Raw genomic sequence first — 17,568 nt, forward strand, 5'->3', positions numbered from 1 at the left:
AGTAATGCGCTTGATCCCTACACCAGACCCTAAAGATATAATGTAGTCTAGTGTCCCATTCTTATGGTTGGAGGATATCTACTTACCCCCACCAAACGCCACTGGGGGTATGCTCATCGGCGTGGTGCAGTATGGAGGTAGTATTATTTTTTCCAGGGCCATTCTGTTCCTTTTATTAATCTGTCTTTTACGGTAGGATCTAATATTGGGATATTGAGATGAATATTAAAATTGCCTAACCTATTGTTACTATGCAGTGATTGAGATGACCCTTTTAACTGGTTCTCTGTTATATTGCTATAATAAAGGATTTATTGAAATTGACACAAATCATTTAATCAGGTCAATCACTTTTCTACTTGGTCTCCTGATTTTCGCTTGATTGCCAGTGTTAGGATTTTATATAAGGAACACTTAAGTCCAATGTGCTAGCATTCAGCATGATTTCAATATACAACTTCTGCTTGAATTGCCTTCCAACAGTTATCTATGACTGTCTTTCTCAATTCCTTTTTTTTTTTTAACCCAGTCACAGTTGCAATCAAGTGAACACTGATTAGATTATTTTTCTGTTTTTTGTTAGGGATATTTTTTTTCTGTGCTAGTATTTGATCTTTCACCCAACGTTTATTTACTGCTGCTCCGCCTCAATTACGTTTTGTTTTATTTATTGTATTTATTTTTATTTGTGCCTAAACCTGTTAACAAGCAGAGATCGTACCATTGCTGTGAGCTTGACTTATTGCAGTCCCGATCATGCTTAATAATTCTAGAAGTTCTATGAATTATGTTGAACCCAAAAGTACACTCTCCACTCATGCAGTAATTGTGAATAATGGATTTAAAAGCAGTACGTCCTGTTAAGAGAAGTCTCCCTTTCAGTTTTTGGGCAAGACATGCTTGTAAAATTGTGGCCACCTGAAAAATGTCTTTTTTCATCGGAGGTAGAACTAGTTACTGTAGCACTCCTACTTGACAACTGTGATACACTGCAATAAACAATTGGGAATCCAGAGAAAATCGCTGCACCTTTTTTTTTTTTTTAAATATCATTTTTATTAGCATTTTTGTTAATTATAAACTTACATTCCAAGTTTCAGACCAAGTGCATTAATTACATATTCAACATGAGTTTTATTGCATGCAGAGGGGACAGAAGGAGAACAACAGAAGGCATAATTATATCCGACTTAACTTCCACGTTCAAGTCTTAATCCTTTATGCCGAAGCTTTTTCCTTAGGAGCTATTATCATGCTCCTGGTATAACATTGGTCTATGTGGTGAGCTTGTCGTGTTTGCTATTATTATCTTATATGTATTTTTATCTATGTATTATAAACATATTAAACCCAAAACATCTACTTCTACCTAGGGTCTACACTCAGTTAATCCTCAATTTCCTATTTTAGTCATAGACCTGGCTTTGTCTTGCCTCGCAGGAACTGGGGATTGGGGAGCCTGGTTCTCTTCGCTGTTAACTCTGCTGCCTGTGTACATTATCTTTGTGTATGCCACGTATCTAATGGTCTGCTAAATTGGTGCCTGGTTGATGGTAGTCTCTTCTTCTACTGCAGACTGTGGGTCCTCAGTGTGATTCTCATTTTCGCCTGATCCCCAGGGTTCACACGCCCTTAATATTTCCGCCCAGGGTTCAGCCAAGGGTTTGTACATTTTGGTAATTTTGTCCTCTCGCGTCAGTGCCCTTTCCTCTGCCCTAGCCCAAGTCGACACATTTTCCCATTCATACATTCTGGAGCCCATGTTCGCATGCCATCTGAGGACAATTCGCCGTTTGCCAAAAGCAAGGCCAGGTCTACAAACCTGTGCCCAATGTTTTTGGCTTTAGGCCTCGGAAATAGTCCTAACAGGCAGACTTCTGAGCAACATTTCATAGTGCGTAGCAAGACTCCGTTTAGGGTCTCTATAATCTTTAGCCAGTATGTCTGTATCACTGTACAAGTCCAAATCATGTGTGCAAAATTGGCATCTGGTTCTACCCATCTAGGGCATTTCTGATCTTCTTTTCCATACATAATGTTGAGCCTATGTGGTGTGAGGTAAGTCATATGGAGTATATTAAACTGTACAAGTTTAAAGAGAAAATCCCTGCACCTGATGGTGTTAGAGGGCAAAAAGATCAAAACTCAGTCACTTGCATGAAAAATGCTGCATCTCCTCTCCATAAACACAGACCCTAGTAGAAGGCATAATATTGCACTACCAAAGTTGGCTTGCTTTTAAATATTTGGGACTCTTGACTCCTGGAATAACACATGTGAGGATGATCTGAAACTTCCCAATTGTAACTGACAGAAATCGGGAGTAACCTGCTTTATTTCTGGGTGACACTGGAGAGAAAAGACTTGCAATCTTTAAATACTTCAACTGCACCTGTAATCCATTATGCTGCTGCGAATTAAAAGTTTGCCACCCACAAGAAACTTCATTGTGTAAGCATTGCTTCCACTATCCTTTATCAGGGAGGCAAATATAACATTTTGTTGCAGTTGATGGAAAATGAACAGCCTCTCGTGAGCAGATTGAATTGCCCCGATTTCTGCATCATGCATGGTTGTAATAGGTTTTGCTGTCTTTTTTTTTCAACATGGAGTTAATTGTGATGCTGCCATCTCTCGTTTTCATGATCATTAGAGCACTTTTGTTATGTGCATCTTACATTCTAGTATGCATTCACATTGCACCTTTATCATCTGTGGAATGTTTGTCTCTGCTTGGTATAATCAGAAACTGCCCCTGCTGCACTGTCCATGCAGAAAAATGTTATACGGGAGGGGGGGGGGGGGGGGGGGTAGAGCTAACCTTGAAAGTAGGGGATTTGTAAATTTCCACCATATCTTTTGTAGAAGAGAATTTTCTTAATGTCCCTCCACCTATAAGTCAATAAATTAAATTGGAAAATATCTCCTTTTTATACTATTAGAGGAAGACATATGTATTATCTTTTGTCCCAACTGTGACCTGTTACAGTGCCCAAACATCTTGAAATATATTATTGCTGATGGCCATTGGCCTAATCTAAACCATCAAGGTTCCAGGTGTTGTGCATTGCACCAGCTAATGCAGGTCAGAGATAATCTTTTTAAGCATGAATGTCCTTCAATGGCCATACTGGTTCTGGCCAGTCAGTGATTAGGAGGATATTGAATAACTGGTGCAACCAGATTTAGTGTGTTTACTTTTGGAGACTGCGAATTGTAGTGGTGGCGATTTTGAAGGTCAATCTTCCAAGCTGCCATCTTCCAGCCAATCAGTGGGCAGGTATAAAAACAATGTTTATTGCTAGGTTTTCATGTGCATGAGTTTTACTTGCTGATGGATAATTCTACCTGCAAGTTCTTTACCTTTTGAATCCATTAAGGCACAAGTTTGGATTCCGAAAAAGCTTTCCATATCACCCATGTAGGTGTCCCCATTGACCTCCATTATGAGTAGGTCCTGCACCAAACATGACTACACGGAACCATGTATAGCCTTCATTCCTTTGAACTGACATCTGTTCTTTGTATTATTGTTTTTCACCCACTTCCTTCGATGCTGATCCGGAGCTCCACTATTCAAATTTTCATTCATATTTGAACAACTTTTTGGAACTTAAAAAAAAAAAATAGTAGTAGGACTATCACCATCAGACTGCAGATTTCAAACAGTATTGTATGTGTCATTAACTATATCTGGCACAGTACTGAAAAACAACTGTCTGTGGTTTTTGGGGTCTAAACATAGTTTCAAGTGCCACTACAAATGCTCTCTTAAGCGCACAAATGCAGTCTGGCAGCTAGAGTCCTAACTTACATGGTTGAGCACAGGAAGCGAGACTGCTTCCGCTAGTTCTCTTTGGGTAAATTGAAGATAAAGGACAAAGATTCCTAGAAGAAGCACAAACATTCCATAAACTGGACCTTTTGGCTCCTAGATGATAATTTACGGAACAGGTTGCATAGGTGGTCTGGTATCGAAATCCCATTTCATCTATTCCTCCCAACGTATCTTGGTCCTTAAATAGATCCACCGAACTCTCTGGGCCGTCTTCAGATCCACAGCAGATTGCAGCCCTTAAATAGGCCATGATGTAAATCGTCAATTTGACTCCACATGCTGCACCTTTCAACACCAAGAAGCCTCTAGTCTGGTCCTGCTGCAGGTCATATTGATGAATCTTCTCCCAGCCCTCAATTTCCTTCTAGACCAAAGATTTTCATACTGTGGGGCACACCCCCCTGGGTGTCAGTGAACCTATTCCAAAGGGGAGCAAATGCCCCAGTAAGTACTTGTAAGGGAGGCTGGCCCAGAAGCAAACTTAATTAGGCGAGTTTCCAGGCTGTGGTCATTTACATGGAGCAGTTTAAGTGTTTAATATAACTATGTGAGCTGTGATCCTGAGTGCTGTGGCGGCGGGCTCAAAAACGTGGCTAAAAAGAACAAAGTGTTCTGCAAGTGTTTTTCACCTCCACGTAACTGCATATAAAATAACGCACAATCCTTAAATAAAAATGAATGCAAGTTAAACTAATCCCTGGGAAATGGACTCTTCTACATTATGAAATCTGAGTTGGTTAATGTGATCATTGTGGATGTCTGTGTAAGATCATCACAGAATGGAATCCTGGTTGACTTAGTAGGGGGGGTGCTTGTGTTTTTTATTGCTGCGAGGTCACAGCCTGTACAGAAAGCACTGTGAATATGTAAGTCATCATTTTAAAATTGTATTCTACACAGCTTTATATAGGTTTTTGAAAAATTATTTGTGTTTAGGATAAAATAAGTGCTTTTTAAGTATATATTTTGTCTATTAAAAAAAAGAATACATCTTCGTCACGACTCAGTAGGCTAAAGCCTCCTTTACATTTGTTGTTTAACCAATCTCACACAACTGCATTTGTTTCAGGGAGCAGGCACAGTGGTGAGAAGGCCAGTTTCTTCCTTAGCTTTCTATCCCTCCTGTGGCTAAACAGCATAGGAACCTGCCTCCACCTGACCCCACCCTGCCTTCACTTTCACCCACAGGCACCTGACTTTAGGTTTGAATCAACTGTGCAGGGATTTTTTTGTTGCAAAGATTATGAGAAATTGCTTGGGCATGTTAGTCTCCATATATCTTGCCCACTCAGGTGAGTCGAAGGGGTAACAGGCTATCAGGGTGACATTCAGGCGAAGAACCTCATTCGTCTCGACTCGTGTGGCCCTAGAGTGCCGGCTCAGGAGAAAGATGAAAGAACCAAAATCTGTGGATAGTGTCTAAGACATGATCGAGAGGAGAGGGCACTATCTGGAGGCTAAGTTTTGTGTGTTTAAGTGGACATACAGTTTCCTTTAGGAGTAATGGCCTAGTGGAGTGGACAGGGGGGACAGGATTGGAGGTATCATTACTGGTGCAACTGCAGTGGAACAGGGTCTAGGGTGTGAAGGGCCAAGTAAACCATAAATACAGCTATTTTACTATCCTTCCCTGCTTGCATTAGAGCACAGTACACTTTTGCTGTACCGATGCTGGTTTGAGCCTCAGACCAATGGCCCAAAGCAGGGGTAAATTTAAAGAGAGAAGACATCGTAGAGGGCCTCAGAATGATGTCAGGGAATAGGATAGGGCAAGATGGGGGTCCATATTTTGAACAAAGGGCAGAGGACCTGGCCTCTTAGCAAGACATTACTATCCTTAGTGAAGCAGGAGCAGTGACACGAGGACCAGGGAATGTGAGGGTCCCACTGCATCACAAATATTTGCAAAAGGGACAAGGAGGGTCATTTATCTTGATAGTTTTAGGTTGAATCAGAGCAAGAAGGTTTGAAGACCTCTGTTCTAGACTCTTCTGAAGGGAAAGAAAGGGAAAAGTCTCTGAATGCTGGGAACTGGGAAAGCAATAACACAACATGATGGATTTTTGGAGCCTTTTTTCTCCCACAAGAGGGAAATGCTTCACAAAAAGGGGTATGAATTTTGTGAAGTCAAAAACTTTTTTTTCTGCCTTAACTAAAATAAATTTACTGTGGTCCTAAAGAAGCCGGGTTAAGGTGTTTCTCAAAGGTTGGGAAAGATTTTCCAAAACAAAAAAATTGCAGAGGTCAGTGCTCCAGAATCCTGTCACATGGAGTGGGTAAGAAGAACTACCTTAACTGCTTCTGACTGGGCATGATGGGAAAGGGGTTAATTTACCAGTTTTCCAGTTTCTTGGGCTATAGCCTTTGGGCTGCGTTCCCTTTCTTTTCTCTCACCCTGTCTTTAAAAACTAGTCACTGTTCACAGCAAAAACATTTTTTAAGGAGATTTACTTGGTGGAGAACTAGCATTACAGGTAAGCAAATATTCCTCATCATTCGCTGACACGCCTAGATTTCACCAAAATTGGATTTTCTATAGATGTCTGGGCTTCACTGATGGACATGCCTTTCGATGGTACCCAACTCTTTGGTGAGAAGGGTAATTTAGCAGTGGAAAGATTTAATTTCAGCAGTGCCGATACGAGGACTGCTGGCTGTTGAAGGCAGGCTCCCCTCAGGGCACCTCATATCACCTGCAGAATTTGAGGTCACTGTTGTTTACTCAGGTGTTCTCCATCATGTTGTAAATATCCCACTCTCTACCCACACCGAAGTGGACGTTTATTGGAGCCATTTTGCCTTAAAGGCATTTCCACTCTCGCAGTGAGTCTTGGACATGTTATGTTATGTTACTGATTTTTGTACCGCGCACAGCTGCCCCAGCCAAGGGGCGTCCTGGCGCCAGGAAAGGTGAACACAACAACACAGAATGCAGCAGGGTTAGTTAATTTTGTTAAAAAGAAACGTTTTGATGACACCTCTGAACCTGGTTAAATCTTCCACAGCACGGATGTCGTAAGGAAGAGCGTTCCAGAGCTTGGCGGCTACTACTCGAAAGGAGCGGCCACCCGTCCTGTTCAACAGAAAACGGGGAACAACAGCTAAGTTCTGGCCCAACGATCTCAAAGAGCGAGAAGGGATGTACGGAGTAAGAAGATTCGTGAGAATAGGTGGAGCCAAGCCATTCAGGATTTTAAAGGCCAGGCAAAGCACCTTAAACTCAATACGCCGCGCAACAGGCAGCCAATGGAGAGTATGCAGTACTCCGGACACTGAGCGACATTTGGGCAACCCAAATATTGCTCTTGCGGCGGCATTCTGCACTCGTTGTAGCCGCAAAAGTTCAGCCTTGTTCGTGCCTGCAAGCAGAGCACTGGCATAGTCTATCCTAGATAATACCGAGGCCTGGACCACCAGCTGTCTAGTACTGGCATCAAAAAATTTGAGCACCGGCCTAATGCTCCTAATAATGCCGAAACAAGAGGCAGCCACCTTCTTAGTATGGCAGGTGAAACTTAGTGAAGGGTCCAGCCAAACCCCGAGGTTCTCCATTGCAGGAGAGGGGATCATTCCTAACTCGGGGGGCCACCAGCTATCATTCCAACATCCAGGAAGCTTACCAAACACCATCACCTCTGTCTTCTTCGTGTTCAATTGGAGACAGTTCTGATTCATCCAATTGGCCACCGAGCGCAACCCCTCACAGAAGTTGAGGGCGTCCATAGCTGAGTCCCCACTTAGTGTGACCGCCAGCTGCGTGTCATCCGCATAGGAAACCATTGTCAAGCCCCAGCTTTTGACTACAGCAGCCAGCGGCCTCACGTAAAGATTAAAAAGAGTGGGGCTCAGAGATGAGCCCTGAGGAACCCCCAACGTGAGCGGGTGAGAGGTGGACTTACCGGGTGGTATCGCAACCTGAAAGGATCTGTTGGAAAGAAAGGAGAGGAACATTCAGCCCATACACCTGTTATGGGCAAAATACTTTCTTACAGCTTAAAAAATGTAGACTCTTCTGTGTCTGTTAGCCTCCGTTATCTTGTTGGTACCCTTCGATCTATGGCAAAATTGGGCTTGTCACTGGAACTTGCACCTAAAATGGTCCTAACATTCTGTTTGTCTTTTGGTTAAGAACAATATTTAATCGGTCAGAGACCTCTCTTGACTGGCAGAGGTGAATGACAGACTCTCCTCTGATGAGCAACATTATATCGTTTGGATGATTTTATTCCATAAAAAACACTGATATAAACCCCATATTTCCTGGGGAACACCGAAATATGAAAAATATTTCAGTTTCCTGTGAAATATGGGTTTCTTCGTCTTAATGACATCCCTCAAACCTCTCATCAGGGCCTTTACATTGTTGGGGCTACTAGCATAATGTGGCAAGAAAGACCAAAATATGAAGCATGGCTATTAAAGTAGGTGGCAAAAAAACACAAGTTATGCAGCATAATTATTGATAGTTTTATTTTCATCCATTTGATCTAGAAACAAAATGTCGCAATTAGGGGCAAACGTTTGTGAATCTATAATGTGGGGGGTAGGAACACCGCAGCCACAGATTCACATACATCCACTGGCCTTCACCAGTGTCCATTGTTTTATCAAAAATGTATTTATGAAAAAAAACTAAAAACTAAATATTTTCATTTCAATCCCACTTGGAACAGCTACTTAACTGTGACGAACTGAATTTGTAATATAATAAAGCCTGACCGGTAACATGAGTAAAATAGTACTGTATTGCTATCTTGGTGTTCTAATGATATTTACAAACCACTCAGCCTTCAGCCTTGTGTTTTGTGGTGTCACCAGAATCCCTTCATGGCAATAGTGGACTGTATTACATTACTTGGAAAGAGAGGATGAAAACCCTAACATGTCTAAATATAGTGGAGCACCCTCAAAAGCATATGAAGGCAAGATTTTCCCAAGTTTGAACTGTTCGTAAAGCAGAATAAACTATTTGCTAAATTACATTTCAGCCCCTACAACACTAACACCCACCTGACATGTCTAAGTAAGTAGGTAAAGTACAGCCTGATAGGCTTACAGTCCAAGAGTTAACAAGCATTTGCACTGCATTAGGTCTCGCATTTACGCGAGTTTGAGCTATTGACATTGCAAAGAACAATGCCTATTGCCATTGTCATTTACAATGCCAATAGCTTTAACTCGTGTAACTGCGCGACCTATTGCATTGCAAATGCTTGTTTTATTTGTTTCCCGACCCATTTGCAATGTCTGGAGACAGGATGAGTTTGGAGGTTATATTTATCTGGGATTGGATTATGCAGATTTGGTACATTTTTGCAAAGCTGTTGCAGGTGCGAGTGTTTCCAGAGAGCGCGATTTCTTTTTATTTAAACAGGCTTTGGGAAGGGGCTGTGGGCTGGAGCCAGGTGAGGGACACACTTAGCCGTGCCAGAAATCTGTAATCTGCCCATTTGAGGCATGCATTGGGGCGGCATAAGACACGCGTCGCCACATTTCTCTACGTGTTTTAAGATGTAAAGGAAGACTGAGCGGTTTTTGCCCCCATTTCAGACACAATATTATTAATTGACGCTTGTAGAAAGCCGTGTGATCCTGGGCACATAGCTTTATTTGTTACCCGCCCTGTAGCCTCTAGTTCACAATTGGAAGTGCTCGGAAGCCAGCTAAACCAAGTGTTCAGCTTTGTACAATATTGGCCCAATCTCTTCAGCCCAGAGGCGCCCAGAGGCAACCGAAATCTTGGCGGTGCGCTGCAGAAGGCTTCTTAACACCTGCGCTTTTTATTCGTTATTACTTTATAGCGTCAAAGAAGCGCCCTAAAGTTGCCGTAAAGCGCCATATTGGCGTTATAGGTCCCCACTCGCTAAGTATGTAGGTAAAATACGTGGGAAGGGTTGATGCCAAGTGAGTTAGGCGGGCCAGGCCGCAGTCGCTGCCAGGGCAGGCTCGTCGGCCAAAAGAACATTCATCCAATCACAGATATCTTTGCTTTTACATTTTGCGAAGTTAGAGCCAGTGCTCAAACTTTATTGTGAGGGAGAGTGTAGGGACAGAGGCGCCTGGCTCTGCAAACAGTGTTTGGGCTGGCGAATGGCAAAAAGGCAAGCCAAAAGAGCGACTGCTGATCCCTGTTTGGACTCAATGCGCTAGAACTGTTGGGCAGTGTCTATGGGGGCATCTTTAGAAAGTGATTTTGCAGGAAGGTACCTGGGCGTGGGGAGGAAAAGGGGAGGCGTGTGTTCTGGCTAGGGAGCCATCAGAGACGGTACATACTTAAAAGGGTTAACAAGCAGGAAGTGGTATAAGGGAGGGGGTGGCAAATGGTGTGCACTTTCGCGGCCGCTTTGATGTCCTCAGTGGCGGCGCGGCTCACTGAGAACATCAAAGCGGCCGTGAAAGTGATCAGGCAGGCTGCCAAATGGTGCGCGCTCCCGACGCACATGCACTGTATTTGGAGGCCTGCAAAGCACTAGTTTGCACTTCCAGATCCCCCTTTTACAAAAGCTCTCGCGAGGGCAGCGCTAAAGCGCTGGCTCAGGCGAGACCTAAAAATGCGCTCTGTCCCTTTAAAGCTCCTGTTTTCTTCTACTGGGACTTGCCACTGAGAGTCAGATTATTTTCTGGCTTGTATATATGGAACTCTTGAACACACTATCTTTTCACACTTGTTTTTCCAGAGCAATTTCTCCCATTTTAGAACACAAAGGAAATGTTTCTTACATTTTTGCTGAGATTTTTCATGTCAACATGGCCTGTTTCTGAAGTGCCCATCCTCTAGAAAAAAAACTGCCTAGGATCCATACTAGATGTGTGATGTTACCATATTCCCATTCAGTGAGGATTGAAAATTCTGTGTGAACATATTAAAAAAAAAAAGGACCCATAGAAGAGGGGGAAGACTTTAGCCTTTGAGTCCAATTGGAAGACCTTTAAGAAAAAGAAAATGAAAAAGTAGACAAGCCATCTAGGGAATGCTCTGCTTCCTCTGTAAAGATATCTGCTTCCCTAAAGAAATCTCACCAGCATAGAACCAGCGAGAGAACATCAAACAGATAATCAGTAAAGATTTCCTTCATCAACATTCCCATTGACCTAAATCCTTTGACTGCAAAGGAAACTGTCTTCAGTAAGAGCATCAACTCAACAGTGCTCACTGTTGATGTTGCAGAATCTGCACTACAAGTGACTGTTTCATCAAGGGTTTCTGGTCCCAGTCGGAGCAATGTTGCCATGAATCTGTCGGTGCTGCTCACCATACCTTTGGCCTCGATGATATTTCTACTGTCATTAAGGGGCTAGTCAATTCAAGGTGCTCACCCACAAAAGTATTAGGTTAAAGAGCGCTGTGTTGATAATCTGTTTATTGAGTTTGCCAGAGCGAAGAAAGAAAAAGTAGTGAAAAAAACATTTAATGCTGGATTTTGCTCTAAATCAAACTGTGTTGTGTCTGGGCCAAAAATGATCTTCGGGACTCACTACTCCAGATCGTAGGTTATAAAACTAGCTTATGTTTCTGTCTTTAACATCAGTGAGACCTCTGTGGGTTTCCAACCATACATTCTGTATTGATTCTTATGTCAGCGAGTACCGTTCTATATTCTCAGGTCAGTGATGATTCTCAGATCTACAGGGAGGGCCATTTTGCATAACTTCCTTGTATAAGGTCATTCCTCAGACCTACCTATTTTTATGGGTGGGGAGCTGCTTTGGAACTGATTAAAAAGGTGAAGAGGTGCTGAGTAGAGATATGCATCAGAAGAATAAGTTACTTAGCTTCAGCAATGCTTTTTCTGTTAGGTACTCTATGTGCCTATATATTCCTCACCACCTGCTCACCTCTATTTTTTCTGAAGTAATCCTATCCCAATTTAGATATTGTTAGTCTTGTGCCCACACACCTGGGGACATGGACAAAAGGGGGAAAAAAGACGTTGCAGCACAATTGCTAGCACTTCTACGCAGTTCTTTTTTATAATGTCCAAGTCAGGACGGTGTTACAGTAAGAGCTGATGGGACCAGCTTCTGGTACATAGGAAATATGGAACTTTTTTTCTAGACCAAGTTTGGTGCTTGGGAGGTTGTAAAAGTTAAGAAATCAGTTGGTTGAAAGACTTTTATCGAAGGAAAGTAACTTAATTGTCCGTTCACTACAGTATGTTGAAATCATGAATTCCAGTATGGATGCAAACATATCTGTATCTGAGGACGTTCAAATTCCAACCCACTCTGCTCTCTTCATAATTGAGGGTGTATCTATGAAAAGCAAATTCCCTTTTAGTAATGATTTTAACAGTAGGCAATCTTTTTTCTGATGTTATCCTGAGCCTAGCTAGCACAGCCTCATCACACAATATCATCACCCTTTATTTGTGTAACAGGGAGAGCTGGACAGTGCTAATTGTTCACAACACAACTTCATTTTGAGGGCATGCAGAAGTCCAGTTATAAAAGGTTTTGTGTTTAGGAACTGATGATGCACAGAAAATGAGTGCGAGTCCTTGCTGCCTCTTTAGAGGCTAAAGCAGGATAAATATGTATATTTCAAATTTCTATGTCTTCTTCACATTAAAAAAAATTAGTCATGTGTAAAGGAAAAAGTATTGTGGTCTCAAATGGAAGTTACGGTCAGGATACAGGATAGATTTCACAGTGGTGTCAATTTTTCATGCATTTTAAAGTTCTAGATTAAGATAACTATGGTTGCTGGGCACATGATTGTAAGTTTTAATTCCATTCACCTGCCTTCTGTCGCTCAACTTTCTGATGGTTTTGTTGAAGAGCGGGTCTACAGTTGTTAAACTGTTCTTCTCCAACTTTCCTTAGGGAGGTGCTGCAAACAACACCCTTCCCAGTGGATTGCGACCCCTTTTTCTTTATAAGACTGTCAATGCTTGGAGAACCTGGGCCTAATTGCATGCTGCAAAGTTAGCAACTTCATGATCATTAAAAGGTGCCTACATATTAGCCCTTAATTCTTTACAGAAAGGCATTGTTCGCAGTGAGTTTAAAATGAGAGCAAAGTAATCATATGGTTAAAAAAAATCTCCTTTGCAGTCAGCAAATTATCAAACTACTACCATTTCAAGACTATTCTCCAAAGGTGTGGAGTAAAAGTAGTAATACCGATCCAAAGTTATCTGCATTGTCTGGACACTATCCAGTTAGGGTTTCAGTCAGTCTTGAAAGACATTCCTTTGAAAGAAGTAAAGTAAGGTAATCTTAATATGATCTATTATTGTGCTGATCCTGTTGGATCTATTGATTGTTATACATCATGCAACATGCTTCTCAACTGCAGCTTTTTTGGGGCCTCACCCACTAATTTAGTTGCTATCCCCACTCTCAAGATGTGTTCACTTGCTTAGTAATATGCTTTGGGAACATTAAACCTTATTTTGGACCAACTGGCTCCAACTTAATTTCATGTGTCTAAAGTAATCATCATCTTTGGTCTTTATCCCAAAACTTCTTAACTATGTCATTTGTCTGTTTCTTTTTTTAAACTGCTACCTTTGGTCTTTCTGAATTTCTTGAGGACATTTTAAATTGGAAAATATTTATTTTTCAAAGCAGTTTTGTATAAAAATATGGTTCAGAGGCATTTTTACTGTCCATAACTACCAGTTGTAATTTGTAGATCAACACTACAAATTTGTGTGAGCTTGTTTGTAGGCCTGTTCAGCTAGAAGGGAATGTCTTCTTTCTTCCTCAGAACTCGTGGGGACCCCGTCTGACACCTGAAGAAGTCCTTTGGTTGAAGGACACCAAAGTTGGTATTCCAGAACATGTTCAGCATTATGACCTACTTCTGGTTCTTTAAACATTTAATATCATAGCACTACTGATAAAGATAGCAACATGTCCATCTTCACAAGATATTCAAGATGCTGAGGCACCATGCACCTTTGTAATCCAAATATTCAAGAACATATGAACCTAAAGAACTGGTGTCAAATTTCATACCTTCTTAGTAGAAGGAGCCATCTATCATAGACACCTCAGGATGTAAAATAGCAATAAGCTTCATACCCAGGAAGAAGAAACAGTTAATCCTCCAAGATGGTATAAAAGTCCTGTGCATGGGGTCACAAAGCTGTACCGTCTGTAGCCCTTTCCTTGCTCAACATAGACAGTTAATCCTCCAAGATGGTATAAAAGTCCTGTGCATGGGGTCACAAAGCTGTACCGTCTGTAGCCCTTTCCTAGCTCAACAAAGTGGATGCCTCAATTTTGCCAACCCCATTGGAGGTGCTCCATGTCGTGTTTTGCCCTTATCAGCACTATAGCTGTTTTGTGATGTCAGAGAACACCTGAAGATTACTGCCCTTGCTACGTGAATGAGACTATTGCCTCTCAACGCAGACTATGCCGTTACTGGCATATTGTTCAGTGGCAATCACTTTCAAGCTGTCCTCCGTAAGATCCTACCAGACTCCAGAATTGGAAACACGCCTAAACAATGTGTGTGTAATGTGTTATCCGAAGGTATAGGTCCAGAAGAAGTTCCCCTCCCCCGGGCAACACTTTTTCCACCATTTCCAATATTGAGGCAGTCTGCGTTAGCAGCGGGAGCAGGGCCAAAGCCTGTGAAGTGTGGCGGTCATTAGAGACAGGATGCTTCTCCAGCATTGAGTGAGGCCCATAAAATAATAAATTGTGCAGATCCTCTGGTTGGCTCTGTTATCCCATTTTGAGTACTGGAGATGCATAAGGAATGGGCAGCCCAAACCTCATTTGTTGAACACTGAGGTGGCGTGCACCCATGCAGGAACAGATATGCCACTTGGCTAAAAGTGCAATCTGTTTGACACCCTCCCTCCCCCGACTAGGCCTACATCTGGGAAGCTTGCAGAGTCCTGTTGCTGTGAACTTGGGAGAAACAGAAAGCTTCTTTTCTGAAGATTTGGACTGCACCTGCCAGGAGGCACCGACCTGTCCTACCAAAAAACTTGCACAAAACCCAGCTGATTTGGAAGATATGCAGGAGGACAGCTAGACATAATGAGCCAAATGAACCACAACTGCTGCCTATGCTGAAACTAAGCATGAAGAGGAGCATCATCCAGGTCCAGGACTTCAAAAGTCAAGCCTACTCACTTGGAGGTGATATCCAACAATCAAGGCCAGATGCAGGCACAGATAAAAACATCTGGGTTCTCTAACCAGCTCAAGCTCCAGGTAAAAAAAGAACACCCATACCATAGATACCCAATGGCATATTCAAGTAAAAGATTCCCATTGGTGAACCCTATTCACCATATATGCTAGAGATTATTTTGCATTCACGTTTAAATCCTGATGGGCTGTGAGATTACCTAAATTGCATGACTGTCAGTACTCTCAAAAACAGTTTTTCACATAGCAGATTTTCAAGCTCATCCCTTTGCAGTTTTTGTAAGATTTACAGTTATTTGGGGAGGGGAGTCTTTATCAACGGGAAATTGCGATCCTAGAATGGACTGCTAATAGTTGCCAACGATTAGTACACAATGCGGCAATTCACATAGTCTGTTGAACGAAGAGATGGAAGAACCTCTTCCTTGAACATGTAAGGCCCGGCCCTTAATCTCAGTGAAAGATCAGATGTGTCCGAACCTAGCCTCTGCTCTTAAGTTGGTCAGTCACTGTTCTCCCTAATCTAAACCAGCTCACCCAGTACGCAGTTAATGTCTTCTGAACATCACCTTGTTTCTTACTTCTTCTGTTCTCTAAGGGTAAAGCATTGTCTTTTTAAAAGTAAACAGCTCTTGGCCACTGATGCATGACCATTATGTGCGAGACCGTTTCGATCCCTTGTGGTTTTCTTAAAGAACATACATTTTTGGGATTTCTTTTTCAGCCTCTTAGCAATTATAGTCTGCCCTATTGAGATTCTGGTTATGACCTACAGGTTTCAGAAACTTTTAAGCAATTGCCTTTAAGCGATTTAGGAAAAGCCCACTGAGTTATCTTGGGGAAGCTTATCTGATAGAAACTTATAACCACAGATTCTTTACCTTAGAATTATCCCAGGCGTCAGACTGAATCTGGGAATTTTCAAGCATTACCCCTTCGTGCTGGTAGGTGGCATCATTTGGCTTTGCATCTGCAGCGCCAACACCAGAATTAATGTATGCTATACCTATATCGGTGCCACCTCGATGAACTGTCATCAGTTTTTTGCTTTCCACACCAAATAATGCAGATCTGTGAAGAGCTACCCTTTATTCATTTTTTTAATGGCTTTTTTCTACCTTTTGTTGACAACTTTTTGAGAAATACTATTCTCCTGGTATAACAGGATGTCTCCCAAGAAACCAGCTGGTTTCAAACCATGTAGTGCCTGTCACAGATAGACACAGACTGTATTTTGAGATCTTTCAGCTTAAAGATGAATACTCTGTAGTTGAAAGTTGGATGGATAATGAGATTTTCTTATTATTAGTTCAAGAGTTTTCATAGGCCAACACAAGTTTCACAACAACCTGTCACTTAAGCAGGGCCAAAAAATACAACGTCTCTCTTGTTATTGAACAAAGCAATGTAGCAACAATTTACAGTGGGAAGGGTATACCCAGACGTGGGCCCCGTGCTCACCATGGCACTGGAATCAAGCTATCCTGGCTGAAGATGGGTGAAACCCCGAAACCGGCCCTAGGATGCTTGTTTCCAGTCCAGGGAGGACCTGGCTTGGCAGTTCTGGCTGGACTGTTCCCATGAGGCACAGGGTCAAGACTGACTTGCATATGGCTGGGTTCAAATTGGAACGGCATGGTGAGCAAAAAAACGATGGATTTAGGCCCAGATCTCTGTACTGGGGTGAATGTATGACATTGTTCTGCATTCTGTCCATCAACTGTCGTTTTTGCAACAATTTACATATCCATACAGAACAAAGAGATCACAGAAAGAGTACAAAGAAATGTAAAAAAGCAACAAAATGTTGATTAGCATAATCATTATGTAACAACAACCATGTCTTTTTAATGAAAAGGGGGGGGAAAGAGATGAAGTAGGGAGATACTGTTACCCAAGTATATTCAAAGAATGATACCAATGTGGCAGGAGAGATACCCAACAACACAACGTGATTAAATAAGACCAAAATACCTGAAAGGGTGAAGAAAAATAGAGTGCACAAGAGAGGACATGCAACAGTAATAGATAAGCCTGTTCTGGTGCCATATAGGCCCCAGGACAGGGGGTGGCATTCTCCAGGCCTGGAGGAAGCCAGTGTTGCATATCAAAGAAAGCAGAGGCTGTGAGGTCACTGGCCTTGGTATGCCAATTTGCTAGTCATCCTGCTGGAGGAGGTGTGATCACCTTCCTCCGTAGCAGGTATTGTTCCAGACTTCTGAGAACTTTGGCTGTCCTGAGCAGGGGGTAGGAAATTAATGTGTGGTGGCAGGTTTGAAGAGTCCAGTCAGCCAGCACACCAAAAGACTGTTAGGATTCAGGGGGTACCTCCAAGGTGCCCTCTTGGTGCATGTCATAATAAATCCAATACTGGCATCAGTGTGGATTTATTAAGAAAAGGTGTTCAATGTCAAACGCCATAACTTTCAGTTCAGCTATCTAGTAGCTGGGTCACTCGTAGTGACCAGGACATGGTTTTGAAATGGCTGCCTGGACACTTGCAATGAACAACAATGGAACTGGGCATCACAGGGGCATTTCTGCTCATGCAGATATTGCCTTTCCCATAATATAATGCACCCTGCTCCAGTGCTCTAAGGCCTGCTATAGGGGTG

General features: G+C 42.3%; 1 protein-coding gene across 17 annotated transcripts in view; it reads left to right on the forward strand.

Moving 5' to 3' along the window:
* Nucleotides 1-17,568, forward strand: part of CLASRP (CLK4 associating serine/arginine rich protein) — a 900,118-nt gene that overhangs the window by 799,588 nt on the left and 82,962 nt on the right. The gene's annotated exons all lie outside the window — the stretch shown is intronic.

Source organism: Triturus cristatus, chromosome 9, assembly GCF_964204655.1.
Source record: "Triturus cristatus chromosome 9, aTriCri1.1, whole genome shotgun sequence".
NCBI lineage: Eukaryota > Metazoa > Chordata > Amphibia > Caudata > Salamandridae > Triturus > Triturus cristatus.